Here is a 13646-nt window from a genome sequence, read left to right as displayed (position 1 = left end):
GCAATGTTTGTTGGTTGTTCCCTCATGTCATGCGCCCGAAGAAGTCTAAGAAGACGAAACCAGTTGTGCAGTCTACTTAATTAAAAAGAGTGTTTCTATTTTTATCCATCGGCTTATAGTCATTTAATCTATTTCAACATACATCTACTCTATAATATAAAATCATGATCCTTTTTTGTAACGTTTTTGTGTCATGTTTTTTGTCAAGTTATTTGAAACGTTTTGAAACTCAGGGCTATCCTAAGTGTCGAGTTTTCAAAATTCGAGTCATCAGAATTCAAGGAGAACAGGCCTCCCAGTCCGGAACTCAGGGGGTTGGGTGCCGTATGCGCCAGGGTGTGTGGGGGGGGGGGACCACTCTTTCGAGTGTTCAAAATTTGAGTCATCTGAATTCAAATAGAACCGGCCTACCAGTCCGGAACTCGGGGGTTTGGGAGCCAGGGGTCACCCCCCCCTCTTTCGAGTCGTTAAAATTTGAGTCATCAGAATTCAAGGAGAACTGGCCTAGCAGCCAAGAATTCGGGGGGGGGGGGGAAGCTGTAGGCGCCAGGGGGAGGAATCCCCCTTTCGAGTTTTCAAAATTCGAGTCATCAGAATTCAAGGAGAACCGGCCTACCGTCCGGAACTCGAGGGGGAGGAGCCGTAGGCGTCGGGGGGGATCCCCTAGTATATATATATATTATTATTATTATTATTATTACGGGCAACTCCAAGGAGGTCTTAGACTCATCAAAGGAGGCCCTAAACAACTACTAAACATCAACACAGTATCTTTCTTACTTTCCCTTAAAATCATTCACCGTTATGGCACCTACAACAGACTCTGGCAACTTATTCCACTGATTCACCACTCCCCAAGTAAAAAACCTAGTTCTAACACCTTTGCTAACCACAACTCTTGCCTAGTTTCCATGGATGGCCCCTAGTCCTCCCATCACCAGTCCTGTTCTCAAAAATATCCTCTGAATTAATCTTATAGAAACCCTTCAGTAATTTGAATGTCTCAATCATATTACCTTTTTTCTGCCTATCAACCAATTTCTGCAACCCAGAAATCTTCAACCTGTTCTCATAAGGTTTATTCCATAGACCTGCTATCATCTTGGTCACTCGTCTCTGTATTCTCTCCACCTCTTCCCCATCAAGAAGAAACCCTAGCGCCCAGATCTGGGCACAGTAGTCAAGATGGGGTGTGATCAAGGCTCGATACAGAGAAACAATAACTTGCTTGTCTCTGCTTGTCAAAGTATTCTTCAGTAACCAAGTGATGTTCTTTGTCAGATTTGAAGGCAACGTGTTATCCACATTTCTACGAATTGCTTGTTATTTATTGATTTGTATTATTGAAGGTTTTCCTCCTTCAACCAAGGCGTATATTATTATTATTATTATTATTATTATTATTATTATTATTATTATTATTCGTGACACCTCCAATATATCTTCAGAAGTGCTAAGTGATACTTGAACAAAGTTGTGTCGTGAGTCCCAGTATTTATATATTTATATAATTTTCGGAAATGTTTTTTTTAACAATGGAAAAGTGGCTTAGAACTAGAACTTTGAGAAGAAGTGCAAATGAAACAGGCGATACTAACCCTAATTTTGATGCACGTGTTGTAACGGCGAATAAATCTGATACTATTAAAGTAGAAGAAACGAGCAGTTCAAAGAAAAAAGACAGTAAGAAATATAACAGTTCATATTTGGAATTCAGGTTTACTTGGTGAGGAGATGAAAATGAACAGAAACCTCAATGTGTTATGAAGTGTTGTCGAACAAGTGCATGAAACCTGCGAAACTCCGACGACATTTAGAAACTAAACAGTGTGATGTGAAAAATAAGCCATTTGAATTTTTTCAGGAAAGATGTAATTTCGGCCATAGGTTCCATTAATAGTAAGGCACTGGAAGTATCCTATCACTTCAGTTTGCGCATAGCGAAAACAGGGAAACCTCATTCTATCGGGGAAATTTATTACTTCCGGCTATAAAAGATGTGGTAAAAACTATGTTTGACAACAAGTTACTAAAAAATGTTGATTTGATTTCCTCTTTCAAATGACACTGTCGGTCACAGAATTAATGATATGGCAGATGACGTAGAATCTCAGTTAACCGAAAGAGTTAAGAAGAGCCCTTATTATGCGTTACAAATAGACGAGACTACTGATGTTACAAGTGATGCGCAGTTAATAGGCTACGTAAGATATGCGCATGATAACAACATTCATGACGATATTCTGTTTTGTAGAACTTTGCCATCTCGAACAACTGGAGAAGAAATATTTCACACTCAATAAGTACATAATATACAAAGGGATCCAGTGTTGGAAAAATGTATAGGCTTCTGTTCGGATGGAGCTCGCGCTCTTATAGGCAGGCATAGTGGGGTTGTTTCTATGTTCAAGGAAGTAGCTCCGGATATGAATTGGGTACATTGTTTCATACATAGGGAAGCGTTAGCCTCCAAAGGAATGCCGCCAGAATTTAAAATTCTGCTATACAATGCTGTGGAGCTAGTTAATTTTATTAATGCTCGACCGCTAAATATCAGGTTATTTTCAGTACTCTGCTATGAAATGGGCAGTGAAGATACACAACTTTTTCTTCATTCTGAAATTCGCTGACTTTCCAGAGACAAAGTGCTAACAATGTCATTTCAATTAAGGTACGAAGTTTTATCATTTGTAAATGAACGTAATTCTGATTTTGCATCACTGCTTGCTGACGAAGCATGGTTATCAACACTATCCTATCTTTCAGACATTTTTTTTGAAATTAAATGAGCTAAATCTCTCCCCTCAGGGAAATTGTTTAACTGTTCTTGATGCCTACGACAAAATAAAGGCATTCGAGAAAAAACTGATTTTATCAATTAATTATGTAAAAGACAGACAATTTGCACCCTTTCCAACATTGGAATCCTTTTTACTGGAAAATGATATTTTTGTTGATTCTGAGTTTCTGGAAAGGTTTGTGATCACCTGAAACGGAATTTTGAAACATATTTTCCGAATAACTTTCCATTTCAGGCTTGCAGTCACGAGAACGACTTTTCGTTATCGAAAAAAAGAACAGTTAATTGAGCTTTCAAGTGACAGTGCACTTAAAATGCAATTCCATGCTCTTGGTCTGGCTCGATTTTGGATTTCGCCTTCAGTGAGGAGTGAGTTTCCGAAATTATCTGAAGAAACATTAAAAATCGTCATGCAGTTTTCTGCAACCTATCTTTGTGAGAAAGGATTTTCATCGCGCCTTCAAATAGAAACAAAATACAGAAATCGTCTTAGTGTTTATGCCGATCTTCGACTGAAGTTGACCAATATTGAGCCAGATCTCCAGCAACTCTACAAGGGCCGAGAAGCTCAACCATCTCATTCAAAGCAAGTAGTAACAAAATTATATCATATTATTTATTTGTTTAATAAAAATTAAAACTTTGTTCACTGATTATACATTTTTAATCGTTTACTTCCAAAATTGTTTCCATACGTATTCAAAACATGCTTTTAGATTTATTATGTTATAAACAGCACAGTTTTTCCGAAATGTTTGTAATTAATACTTAGGTTTTTAAAAAAATTACGAAAAGTCAAAACGACGTGTAAGGAAATAAATTAAAACACTATGTTTATTTTTGAAGTAAAACTTTAATTACAACATTCTAAAATGTTATTTTTCTTGCTTTTCTGTTCGCAAAATCGTCGATGACATTGTCGAAGTCTATTTCTTCACTCAGTTGCTGTTTTATAGACAGTATGGCAAGATTTCTTAAACGCCAAAAAAATGCCACCCGAGGCGGATCTTCCCCCCCCCCCTTAGCTACGCCTCAGTAACTTAGTAGTCTGTAGAATTGTTTTAGGCATTTTACTGGTCCTTGGGCTTAGAAAGGTTGTTGAGAAACACTGCCTTAGAAAAATCCAACATTATCATAGTGTATCCATTCCCTTTATCCAACTCAGCCGTAACATTGTTATAAAATATGAGCAAATTTCTAAAACATGACCTTCCTTTAGTAAACCCATGCTGTTCCCTGCAGAGTATAGAATGATGGTCTACCCATTTCTGTATGCTAGTTCTTACTAACTTCTCTAAAATCTTCACTACCACACCAGAAATACTAATAGGTCGGTATTTAGACACATCAGTTTTTTCACCACCCTTGTGAAATGGAACTATCATACATTCTTTCCATTCCTGTGGTATCATTCCTGAGCTGAGACTCAAGTTATACAAATATGTGAAAAGCCTAGCCAATTCAGCCGAATATTCCTTTAGCAGACGGGCTGATATTCCATCTGTCCCTATTGACAAATGTTTATCCAGGTTATGCAAGAGCTCTTTAACCTCATTTTCACCAGTTACCAGGTGTATGTAACTGTACACCATGTTACATACACCTGGTTAATATATCTTAGCAAGGTGAGCACACGTTAACTGAACAATCTCCTTAGCTTCCAATACTCGAGTACTTTGCATTCAATAAAGTCATTCTTCCACATTCATTCTTTCTTTTGCTGCGGCATAACGATGAAATTCTTTTGGACTGCCTTTAGCTTGCAATTTCTCTTCATACCCCGTTTTAGCTTTTCTCACAATACTCGTTTGTTTTCTGGCCTGAGCTTTATATATTTCATAACTCCTCTCACTCTTATTCTGGCGATATTATTTACACATAATCTTCTTCTTGTGGATCTCTTGCTTAATAAGGCTGTACATCCATTTCACTGCCAATCTATTTATTCTTCGAACACTAGGGATACATTGAGATACCGCCTCATTCAAGCACTTTTTCAAAGATTCCCATGCACTGCTATCATTTCTTCCATTCAGTAACTGATACCATGGAAAAGATAGTATGCATCTTAAGTTGATCATAATTTCCTGCTTTGTAGTTCAGCATGCAACCTGTTTTAATCCGAGATTCAATACAAGTAGATACTTCCCAAAAAAGAGCCGCATGGTCAAGGTAAAATAGCCATATTCTTGACAGAGATCCCTTCTAACGCTATGACTAAATCCAACACTCTTTGACCTCGAATTCCTTCTTTCACATGCTGCTTGAGAAAGTTGTCTCGCAACAATTCAACAAATTCCTGTTCTTCCTTATCATGCCATTTCTCTTCTACCAATCAATGTTTGGAAAATTAAAGTCACCCATAATGATCATTCGCTTGGTACCCATAAGGTTAAATTGGTGATTTCTTCGTCGCCTACAACTGAGCCGCCAGGTCTGTAGCAACACCCCACCACACATTTCCTTCTGTTAACTTCCACTTCACACCAGATAGACTTAAACTCATTGCTACATGGGACATTGTTACCATCATTATTTTCTTCTATTTCTACTCTAACTGGACTTAGTCATCTGATATCATTAGTAGCTATACTCCTCCTCCTCTCCTATCTTTTCTGTTATTCCTATAAATAGTATATCCGTAAACACTCGATCCCACTTACCATATCTGTTTCTGATAGCCAGGTTTCACTAATGCCAACAATCTTAGGCCACATCGTATTCAATAAAGCAACAAACTCAACCCCTTTGTTTCTAATGCTCCTGGCATTTGTGTATAGACATAACAAATTACGACGTAGCCTATTCTTATAATTAGATATGCAATCTATTTGGTCTTGTTCTAGAATTTTCACTTTTCCCTTCCCAGACATACTTAAAAGATCCGAACCCAAAGCATATTTTTCCACTCCTCCGCCACATACATAACCATGTTCAAAGGCATTCATATCTTTATCACTCTTGTATACCATAGCTGAACTTTCACACACATTTTTCCTATTCCGCCCTTGATGATCTAGTTTCCCTGACTCTCTGCATTAAGTCTCAATACCAAGAAGTAATTTCTCCAGGTTTCTGATGCTGAATGAATTCAAGTGCAGGCCATCATTCTTATAGAACTCTTTTCTGCCATCAAACACACCCCACACATCTAAAAACTCACATCTATATCTTCTACCATAGCCTGGCGTGAAATCATTTGCTATCATCGCCCTCCTTCTTAACTCAGCACTATCATATCTAGGTAGTAATCCTACAATTTTTACTCTCTCAGATTTCTTTCTCGCTTCTTCAAACAGACCTTTCCTATCTACCAGAACTACCATTTTTTTTACATTTCTTTTTTGGTTTTCAATTACGTTTGTCATATTTTTAATTTTCGTTGCCGGGAAACTAGAAGTGGTGACTCTCCCTCGACAAGCGCAAATTTTAAAATTGAGTCACCATACCATATTATCTCATTTTTCTTAGATATAAACTGACTTACCTTGTTGTTATTAATATTTTGATTTCCATGTTCAGTATTTTCCTGCCTGTTTTTGTTCTCATCCTTTTTCTTATCCTGTCGAAATTTAGACAAACGTTTTTTCTAGCTATTCCAATTCACTGGTCGATTTCCTAATAATTTCTTTTAACCGGGCTTTTTCTAATATCAACGTATCCTCAGCTAAATTACTGTCATCACTGCAGCAGTTCTTTTGTTCAGGACAAATGCTCTCCTCCGTAGCAACAACTTTAGCTTTAGTCACTGTCTTTTTACGACGAGCTTTTGGCACTATTTTTAAGAGTAGTAAAAACTACTAATATAATATATAAATAGTCAGATGTTTACAAATTTTCAAACTTCACCAATGAGATATAATCGATGTTGTACGAATTTCAAATCGCTCGGAGTCGCAGTGTGATTTGATGTAGGTGTTTGTTCAGTACAGTGGATTTGAAGTCCAGTGTTTTTATTAATTTTATTAACAAAAAATTGTTCAGTTCTTCATCAAAAATATTATTCAGATTTTCCTTTTAAACATGGGCAAGTGGCAAGAAAAACTTTCTAAATTTAAATTTGATTCTAAATCTCAGGGAAAAAAGTGTAGTGCATCAGTTAATAAAGTTCATTTTAACAAACGAGCCATTCCCATTTATAAGAAACCACTTCTAACACAGGCAATTCAGATAAAAGAGAAAGTATGCTAGTTATGATTCAAATTCAGATTACAAGGTTCTTCTGAAAAGATGATAAAAATCATATAAGCAAAAATTCAAAGAAGAATGGTTGGAGGATCCCATTCTTAAATCCTGGATCAGTTCAGGCAAAAGTAAAGGACGAAGTGCTTATTGTAAATTTTGTGATAAAAGAATTAATGGTAGCAAAGGTCTAATGATTCGTCATGCAAACACTCCAAAACACAAGCAGAATGTAGAATCTAAAAGGAGCACACCAGCAAATTGTTGCAGAACACAATTTGCCTTTGAGGCTTATGGATACTGTTCCAACTCTATTGAAAACAATCGCCTCTGATAGTGAAATTGCTAAGCAAATACAATATGGATGCACTAAATGTAACTGTCATATAAAAATGCTTTGGCTGTAGATTCACTCAATGAAATCTCAAAAAAAATTCAAAATACTTATTTTTTTTTAATTATTGACGAGTGAACTGACATTACAGCAAATACATCTCTAGCAATTGTGGTTCGTTACTATGATGATTCCACAAAATCAGCAGAGGATTTGTTTTTAAATATCATTGGTGTTAGTGGCAAAACAAGTTCAACTTTGTTTGAAGCTCTAATAGAATTATTAAACAAGCTGAAGGTGCCTCTTGCAAACTTATTAGGCTTTGCTGTTGATAATGCTTCAGTTATGATGGGACAACATTCTGGCATTGAGTCTTGCCTTAAATCATTAAATGAACATTTATATGTCACCAGATGCACATGTCATAGCTTTAATTTATGTGCAGCGGAAGCATGTAAGAAACTACCAAATTCATTAGAAGAACTATGTGCAGATATTTACAATTTCATACAAAAGAAACAGAAAAGATTAACAGAATTTAAACAAATTCAGGAACTATCAAATTTAAAACCACATAATTTGCTGAGATTGGGTAAAACTCGTTGGCTCTCAATGCATGATGTTGTGCAAAGAATAGTAGAATAATGGAATGCTTTGGTTTCATATTTTATATTGACTGCAGTAGAAGATGGAATTGAGAAAGCCAAATCAGTTTTAACTGCACTACAAAATCCCTTAATTAAGGCATATTTTTTCTTCTCGGCATTTATCCTAGCAACAGTAGTAAATCAAAATTTAGATTACCAATGTGCTGAATATCGTCTTAATCTTGTAATTTCAAACAGTGGGAGATAAAATGAAAATGATTGAAACAGTTCATGAAATCTCAATATGTTACAAATACACCAATTGAAAAGATAAATCCAGCTGACAATGCTCAGTTTTTTGATATAGAAAATGTATATTTAGTGGCGAGAGTGGAAGCCCTTCTAATGAGTTTAGATAAGAGTGAAGTTCCAGAAAGAGACATAAGACACTTTAAGGTGAAATGTTTGTCCTTCTATGTTGAGTTCTGTAGCCAAGTTTTCAAAGATCCTGTATTAAAAAGTTTAGCGATGCGAATCCTGAACAATGTACAAATCAGACTGTTTTATAATGCCACTTTCTGTAAATTTTCCTAATGTTATTGAAGAAAATAGTGATGAATACATCGCTAGAGAATGTCGCTAGAGAATGGCAACTATTGAAGACTGTAGAAGCATTGGAAAAAGGTCAAGAATTCATGGTTTGTTGGAATAAAGTTTTTGAAATGAAACATGCTGTAGGAGAACAAATGTTTCCTAATTTATCCACGTTAGTTAAAGCTGTACTGCGCCTCCCTCATTCATCAACAGCAACTGAAAGAATATTTTCAGCACTGACAATAAATAAGAATAAAATAAGAAATCAACTACAAACTCCTTTGATGAATGGACTCCTTTTGACAAAAGAAAAATTGAAACATTTATCAGCTACAAACTTGACATTATTTACACAAAATATTACAAAAAAATCTAGTACTTTTTTTGCAGAGTTAGTATATTTTTCTTGCATAAGTTGGTACAAAATATTTTTGCTGGGTAGTCACCCTGGTTCAGAAAAGCAGTTTATTATAATTTTTGTTCTACGAATACGTTTAGATTTTGTTTTAAAACCAAAGAGTAAACTTGAATATTGGTTGTAGCTTTTTGATATATTTTTATAATCACACCAATAGAACAAGTCCCGGTGGAAGAGGTCGGATTCAGATATAAACGAAGCTGCTATGATCAGGTTCTGTGACTCACCACACATATAGAGGCAGGCTACCAACAATGCAGAAAAACAGCTGTAGCATTTGTAGATCTTACCGCAGCTTATGATACAGTCTGGAGGCATGTCGCAGTCTGCAAGTTGCTCCGTGCAGTACCATGCAGAACAATAGCAAAGCTAATCGATAACATGCTAAGCAACCGCCTGTTCCAAGTGTGTATGGACGAGAACAAAAGTAAACAAAGAACATTGGATAATGGATTACCACAAGGGTCAGTTCTGGCTCTCCTCCTTTTTAACTTACACATCGCAGATTTGCCTACTACTGCCTCCAAAAAGTTTTGCTACACTGATGACATTGCTGAAGCCACCAGACACACCAATTTTACTACAATGGAAGATACACTAGCAAACGACCTTGCGGTCCTAGATGAATACTTCAGCAAATGGAGATTACGACCAAATCCTAGCAAAACAGAAGTTTCATGCTTCCACCTGAACTATAACCAGGCTAACAAAGAACTCATGGTCTACTTCAACCACAAACTGCTACGCTACAACAGATTCCCGAAATATTTGGGCGTTACTCTAGATAGAACACTATCTTTTAAACCACATCTCATTAACAGAGCATACAAGCTAAAAACAAGAAACAATTTACTGCAAAAACTATGTAGAACAACTTAGGGTGCCTCAGCAACAACTCTTCGCTGCACTGCTCTTGGCCTCGTTTACTCTACAGCTGAATACTGCTCACCCGTATGGATGAACAGCGCCGATATGTATTTGGTTGATGCCCAGCTTAACACCACTATGTGCCTTATTTCTGGAACTTTAAAATCAACCCCAATCTACTGGCTCCCAATGCTGAGCAACATTTCGCCTTCACACATCCGCAGATCCAACTTTCTTCTACATGAGTACAGCAAAATCATGGAAATTCAAAATCTTCCAATCCATGAAGACATCCCATTCCTAGAAATAAACAGGTTAAAGTACAGGCACCCTCCAATCTTGACAATAAAAAATGTTGCAGAGACAAGCTTCAACATGAAGGAGAAGTGGAAAGAGTCCTGGCGTAACACTTCAACAGGGATCTTTCATTAATTAGTGGACCCAACACAGATACCTTTGGGTTTTGACCTACCTCGGAAAACTTGGTCTGCCCTTAACCGAATCCGCACCAACCATGGCAGATGTGCAGACCACCTTTACAAATGGAGTCATGATTGCCTCACCCAGGTGCCACTGTGGATCACCCCGCCAAACAATTAACCATATTACAGCAGAATGTGTCCAACGTGCATATAGTGGAAACTTGTTAGACTTCATCCATGCTACACCAAGTGCAGTTGACTGGATAATCAACCTAGACATGCAGTTGTAGCCTATTATTGAGTATCTCTTTTCTGATTGTATAATGTCTTATTATTGTGCATATGTCTATTACTATGTCCATATATATTAAGGATTAATGTAACGTAACTGTTCATGTGTGAGCCATATGTTAAATAAATAGCATTCACACATAACTCAATTCTGTAGAATCAATCAGTGCCACCGAATCTCCAGAATCGAGACAATGAATATAGATTTTTAAACTAACAAAATTCAGATGTATGTTCCGCTCGTAAAAATTCTAATAGTTATACTTTCAAATGATAATTACTGCAACTCTGTAACTGTGATACTTTTGAAGCAGTTAAAGATCGAAACTGCAATAAGAATTATGGGACATCCTTTATATACCAATAATGGAGTATTGTAGTCGAATATACTATACATTATTAGCTGTAATACAATGATTAACAGAATAGATTAACAGGGGGTGCTTAAGGGTCAAAGCTGTATAACTGAGAGGAGACCTCCACATAGCCTTTAAAGGAATGCGGAGAACCGACCAGGGCTTCTGACTTAATGTCCAATCCTCACCTTCTCGTGGTGCACCCTGTTGGGTATCTACTTGGATACTGATCGAACGAGGATGGGCTGGCAATTTGGGATTTAGCCGACCAAATTGTATTCTTATTGGTTAAACCAAAATAAAAAATGATGGCACACATGACAAAATTTCATGCCGGCTGGGGCGTCGCCCGGTTAAACAAGGCCCCCGTTGTTTTCGGCAGGGAACCAGGGCGAACAGCGAAAAGTCAGCTACTGGAACAAATATGAAAACAAACCCCAACTCAACATCACCAGAGTTAAAGATCGGTACAATCAACATAAGAAGCCTGAATCGCAAAGAAATGGAGCTAGCTGAGGAATTAGATAAGTAGCAGATCGACATAATAGGAGTGACTGAAACAAAAAACACCAAAACTGGTGAGATCTTTCTGAGCAATAAATACAAAATGTTATATTCAGGCAATGACAATCAACGAAAAGTAGGAGTAGCCATAGTATTCAACACTAAATACGAAACTAATCTTCTTGAATGGCAGGCAGTCTCAAGTAGAGTAATGTGAGCAAATATCCGAATGGGAACTCGACAATGAGACTTATTTTTGCCTATAGTCCCACAGAAGGTTCTTACTAAGGTAATGGAGGAATTTTTTGAGGGTTTAGAAAAAGCAACTGACACAATGAAAAAGGAAAAGTTGGTCCTTGTTGGGGATCTAAATAGCAGAGTAGGAAATGATTGTGAGATATATAAAAATATTTTGGGAAAATTTGGAGAAAAGAGCAAAGCTAATAATAATTGGCAAATATCTGTTGGATTTCTGCTCAGGACATGGACTGGTTATTACTAACACCATGTTCCAACATAAAAATGTGCACAAATTCACATTGAGAGAAGATGCTGGGAATAAGAAAAAGTCTCATTGACTATGTTAATGTTGATAGTAATTTTCTCACTGGTTCAGGACACCATAGTGTACAGAGGATTTGAAACTGGAAGCAATCACTATTTAGTCTTGAGCAGGATAAAATTGAATTTCATATTGAAAAGAAGAACATGTAAGAAAGTTTAAAAGCGAATAAAAGTTGAGCGGCTCTCAGATGTGAATTGTAGACTAAAATACACAAAGATTATTGAAGAAAAAATGAAAGAGTTTGAGAACAGGAATCACACCTTGGAGATTCAGTGGCAAAATCTGAAGAAAACATTGATTGATTCTGCCAGAGAGTCATGTGGTGAGGTTGTCTGCAAGGATAAAAAATTCAGAACTCCCTGGTGAACACATGAAGTTAAAGAGGCAGTGAAGGAAAAGAAGAAAGTATATAAAAAATTACTGTCAAATAAGTCAGCTTGTGCTCTTAGAGAATATAGAGACAAATGCAAGAGTGCTAAACATTGTGTAAAACTAGCTAAACAAAAGTCATGGGAGGACTTTGGCAAGAATATAGAAAATAAATATCAAGAAGGTGGCAAAATATTCTGGAGGTTGTTGAAGAAGCTTAGGAATGAAGAAAAGAGTGCTGTAAAAAGAGTTAGAGATGATAAAGGTGACTCGAAAATTGGAGAAAAAGATATCCTTGAAGTATGGAGTAATTACTTTGAAAAACTGCTAAATGAAAAAGCAGTGATGACAGCACAGTGGTAAAAAACACTGCCCAAGCATGCAGGCAGGAATACATATCCATACTTGAAGTAGAAAAAGCCATCAAAGGTTTGAAATGTGGAAAAACAGCAGGAGTAGATGATATTCAACCAGAAATGCTGAAGTATGGTGGTATAGGAGTCTTACAGCGGCTGCACTGCATAGGTCAGAAAGCCTGGACAGAGGAACGAATTCCCGATGATTGGAATAGAGTTCTCATAGTATCCATATATAAAAAGGGAAATAAAACTGAATGTGAGAATTACAGAGGTATTTCCCTACTGGGTGTTCCTGGAAAAATCTATTGAGAAACGGTTGAGAAGAATTGTGGAAGAAAAGCTTGGTGAAGAACAAGCTGGATTCAGGCCAAGTAGCGGCTGTCAGGATCAGATCTTCACTTTACGACAAATAGTAGAGAAAGCATGGGAATATGACAAAGATCTGTATTTAAGTTTTGTCGATTTGGAAAAGGCATATGATAGGGTGCCAAGAGAGAAGCTATTCAAAACTCTACACTTGTATGGTATCAATGGAGCATCATATCAAGCAATACTTAGTCTTTATTTGAGTTGTAAGTCAGCAGTTAGAATTGAAGGAAGTACAGGAAGATGGTTTAATGTTAAATCTGGTGTGAGACAAGGATGTACATTTTCCCCCCCTGTTATTCATTATCTATATGGATCATATTATGAAGGAAAGTGGTATTAAACATGATATCAAAATTGGAGATGTTAATCTCAGCTCTTTGCTTTATGCGGATGATGTTATACTTCTAAATAAATCCGCTACAAGTCTGCAAGATTCTCTGACTAAATTGAATAGCTGTTGTAAGGTCAGCAATATAAAGACAAAGACAATGAAAATTGTCAGAATCCTTAAAAATGTCAACTGTGTTGTGAATGGGGAACCTGTGGAAGAAGTAAAACATTTCAGCTACTTAAACACGATTTTTACTGAAGATGGTAAATTAAATATAGAAATAGACAACAGAATCAGC

The 13646-nt window shown here is 36.7% G+C and overlaps 1 protein-coding gene across 1 annotated transcript in view; it reads right to left on the bottom strand.

Moving 5' to 3' along the window:
- Window positions 1-13646, bottom strand: part of LOC150106148 (histone H4-like) — a 214436-nt gene that overhangs the window by 109057 nt on the left and 91733 nt on the right. The window lies entirely within an intron of this gene.

Source organism: Typopeltis vanoorti, chromosome 6 (assembly GCF_054136105.1).
Source record: "Typopeltis vanoorti isolate ZY-2024b chromosome 6, IOZ_Tvanoo_1.0, whole genome shotgun sequence".
Lineage (NCBI taxonomy): Eukaryota > Metazoa > Arthropoda > Arachnida > Uropygi > Thelyphonidae > Typopeltis > Typopeltis vanoorti.
The sequence above is the reverse complement of the archived record's forward strand: the minus strand, read 5'-3'. Positions and strand labels throughout refer to the sequence as shown.